The 4,261-nt window shown below is 29.4% G+C and overlaps 1 long non-coding RNA gene across 1 annotated transcript; it reads left to right on the forward strand.

The window, feature by feature from the left end:
- The first annotated feature begins 494 nt into the window (after nt 1–494).
- Nucleotides 495–1,348, forward strand: LOC105262264 (uncharacterized). The gene is made up of 2 exons (XR_009342353.1): nt 495–1,041; nt 1,113–1,348. It is a non-coding gene; the product is annotated as an uncharacterized LOC105262264 (long non-coding RNA).
- Nucleotides 1,349–4,261: the final 2,913 nt, after the last annotated feature.

A 4,261-nucleotide genomic window follows, 5' to 3' on the forward strand; every position in this document is an offset into this window, starting at 1 on the left:
TTTAAAAAATCCACGTTTCTGTTAATCCTTGAAAAAATATTTTTTAAAAAATCCACATTTCTGTTAATCCTCGAAAAAATATTTTTTAAATAATCCACGTTTCTGTTAATCCTTGTAAAAATATATTTTTGTTAAATCCACGTTTCTGTTAATCCTTGAAAAAATATTTTTTAAAAAAAACCACGTTTCGGCTAGTCCTTGAAAAAATCCACGTTTCTTTTGGTCCATGAAAAAATATTCTTTAACAAATCCACGTTTGTCCCAGTCCTTGAAAAAATATTCTTTAAAAAATCCACGTTTCTGTTGGTCCTTGAAGAGATATTTTTTAAAAAATCCACGTTTCGGTTAGTCCTTGAAAAAAATATTTTTTAAAAAATCCACGTTTCGGCTAGTCGTTGAAAAAATATTTTTTAAGAAATCCACGTTTCGGCTAGTCCTTGAAAAAATATTTTTTAAAAAATCCACGTTTGTCCTGGTCCTTGAAAAAATATTCTTTGAAAAATCCAATGTCATGGTCATTGTTTTACATTATAAAGCCTCAATATTTAGTGCGCATTTAAAACCTGGCGCCTCCTAATCTCTTGACCCCCCTCAATTCAATTCTTGGAAATTCAATCCCCCACATTTTTTTTCCAAGCTAATTGTAAACAAATCGTCAAGTGTCGCATCATCTCATGTAACGCCAAGATAATAATTATTAAACTATAAAATTTGTATTTATTATCAATAAAAGTGATTGGAAATAAATCATTGTCAGCAGCAGCATAAGCTGTCAAGCAAATCTGTTGGGGGAAATCCCAACTGAAACTTGATAAGAAAAAAAAAAAAAAAACAAACGCAGCAAGAAAATTTCAGCGAAAACTAAACATGAGCCGTGGCCAAGAAAACACGTGAGTGAGGGCAGAACTGGAAAACCATCGTTTAATCTAACGGGACTTTTGGTATAAATAGTGAAAACTGGAGGTGAGAAAGTATCATTCGACAAAATGAAAATCTACGCTTTATTTGCATTTGTATTGGCCCTTTTGGCACTGGCCATGGGTGAGTAAAGGATGTGGAAGGAGAGGAAGGATAGGATAATAATATTTTTTAAAAATTTATTTTTTTTTCAGGCAACCCCAATCCCAATCCTAAACCCTTACCCGGCGGAGGTGGTGGCGGAGGCGGCGGTGGTGGCTCCTTTGGAGGTGGTGGTGGCGGCGGAGGCGGTGGTGGTGGCAAGTAAATTCGTAACACCCAGCTGCTCAGTTCCTAGTTGTTGACCACGCTTTTGTTAAAAAATGTTGAGATTTGTTAAAAAATAATAAAAATTTTTGAAATATATTTTTTTAAATATCATCGAAAATAAGGAGTTTTTATTAAGGGATTTATAAAAGAAATTAAAAAATATTTTGTCAAGGATCAAAAAGATTGCATTTTTACGGACAATTTTTTCAAGGACCAACAGGAAAAACGTGGATTTTTTAAAAATTATTTTTTCAAGGACTATGACAAACGTGAATTTTTTTAAAAAAATATTTTTTCGAGGACCAGGTCAAACGTGGATTTTTAAAAAAAATATTTTTTCAAGGACCAGGACAAACGTGGATTTTTTATAAAATATTTTTTCAAAGTAGAAATAGACGTCGATTTTTTAAAAATTATTTTTTCAAAGTAGCAATAGACGTGGATTTTTTAAAAAATATTTTTTCAAAGTAGCAAAAGACGTGCATTTTTTAAAAAATATATTTTTAAAGTAGCATTAGACGTGTACTTTTTAAAAAATATTATTTGAAAGTAGCAATAGACGTGGATTTTAAAAAAAATATTTTTTCAAAGTAGCAATCGTCGTGGATTTTTTAAAAAAATATTTTTTAAAGTAGCAATAGACATGAATTTTTTAAAAAAATATTTTTTCAAAGTAGCATTAGACGTGGACTTTTTAAAAAAAAATATTTTTTCAAAATAGCAATAGACGTGGATTTTTTAAAAAATATTTTTTTCAAAGTAGCAATAGACGTGGATTTTTTAAAACATATTTTTTCAAAGTAGCATTAGACGTGGATTTAAAAAAAAATTCAAGGTAGCATTGGACGTGGATTTTTTAAAAAAAATATTTTTTCAAAGTAGCAATAGGCGAGGATTTTTTAAAAACCAATTTTTTAAAGTAGCAGTTGGCGTGGATTTTTAAAAAAATATTTTTTCAAAGTAGCAATAGGTATATTTAAAAAAAATTTTTTTAAAATAGTAATAGGCGTGTATTTTTTAAAAAATATTTTTTCAAGGACAAACGTGGATTTTTTAAAGAATATTTTTTTAAGGATCAGGACAAACGTGGATTTTTTAAAGAATATTTTTTTAAGGATCAGGACAAACGTGGATTTTTTAAAGAATATTTTTTTAAGGATCAGGACAAACGTGGATTTTTTAAAGAATATTTTTTTAAGGATCAGGACAAACGTGGATTTTTTAAAGAATATTTTTTTAAGGATCAGGACAAACGTGGATTTTTTTAAGAATATATTTTCAGGACTAACGTGGATTTTTTTAAGAATATATTTTCAAGGATTAAAAGAAACGTGGATTTTTTAGGAATATTTTTACAAAGACCAGGACAAACGTGGATTTTTTTAAGAATATTTTTTCAAGGATTAAAAGAAACGTGGATATTTTAAAGAATATTTTTTTAAGGATTAACAGAAATGTGGATTTTTTTAAAGAATATTTTTTTAAGGATTAACAGAAACGTGGATTTTTTAAAGAATTTTTTTCAAGGACCAGGACAAACGTGGATTTTTTAAAGAATTTTTTTTTCAAGGATTAACAGAATGTGGATCTTTTAAGGAATATTTTTTCAAGAATTAACAGAAACGTGGATTTTTTAAAGAATATTTTTTTTAAGGACCAGGACAAGCGTGGATTCTTTAAAGAATATTTTTTCAAGGACCAGGACAAGCGTGGATTCTTTAAAGAATATTTTTTCAAGGACCAGGACAAGCGTGGATTCTTTAAAGAATATTTTTTCAAGGACCAGGATAAACGTGAATTTTTCAAAGAATATTTTTTCAAGGATTATTAGAAACGTGGATTTTTTAAAGAATATTTTTTTAAGGATTATTAGAAACATGGATTTTTTAAAGAATATTTTTTTAAGGATTATTAGAAACGTGGATTTTTTAAAGAATATTTTTTAAAGGATGGATTTTTTAAAAAATATATATATTTTTTCAGGGCTAGGACAAACGTGGATTTTTTTAAAAAATATTTTTTCAAGCATCAGGACATCAGGACACAATGAAGCTGGGCCCCCAAACAGGCGTTTTTAAAATATATTGAAATTTTTAAAAATTAAAAAAAATATGTTTTTCATGCGACACTTGTTTCCCTTTATTCATGATTTTCATATTCCTTCCTTCCCCTCCCCCTTATATATATCTTTAATAAAAATACATTTTTATGCTGGGTTTTAAATGTTATTGATTAAACAATTTGTATAAACATTGGACCTCAGGGTTTGGTCAGTTCCTGGCAAATTTACTTGCCACCACCACCTCCTCCACCGCCGCCACCGCCATAAAAGCCACCACCTCCTCCGCCGCCTCCACCACCTCCGGGCAATGGTTTGGGTTCAGGATGGGGATTCGGATTGGGATTAGCTGGAAAAAATAATTTATTTCTATTTTTTTTTTTTTAAATCCTGCCAGGGACAATTTCTTCCACTTACCCATGGCCAATGCCAACAAGGCCAAAACAAAGGCAAATAAAGCGTAGAATTTCATTTTGTCAAATGATGATCTTATCTGCAAAATTTACTCGGTATTTATATGAAAATTTTTAAACTATTGGTTTGGAGATGATGGTTGGCAATTACTGGTTTTGAAAAAATAGACAAATTTTAAGCTGTGGCATCGTTGGTATTTAAAAAGGAATTCCCCTTTTCTGAGAAATAAATCTTAGCTTTTTATGTCGCATTACATTTACATTGGATACCTAGAATTAATTGAATGGAGATACCTGATATTTTATGCTTCAATTGTTATTACAACTTGATTGGGGGTATAGAACTGAATTCTGAGAAGAAGATAAAAAAAAACAAGGGCAATTATTGCTAACTACAATGTGAAATTATACAACTAGAAAAATTTAAACTAGGTTCAGGAAAAACAATTTGTATTACAAATTTCCAAAAAAAAACAAAAATTACAATTTGCAAAATTTACTTAACATAAAAAATATTAGGAAAAAATTGAAAAAGCAATTTATCCCATTATGTCCGAGGGAT

Source organism: Musca domestica, unplaced genomic scaffold, assembly GCF_030504385.1.
Source record: "Musca domestica strain aabys unplaced genomic scaffold, Musca_domestica.polishedcontigs.V.1.1 236, whole genome shotgun sequence".
In the NCBI taxonomy this organism is placed as follows: Eukaryota; Metazoa; Arthropoda; class Insecta; order Diptera; family Muscidae; genus Musca; species Musca domestica.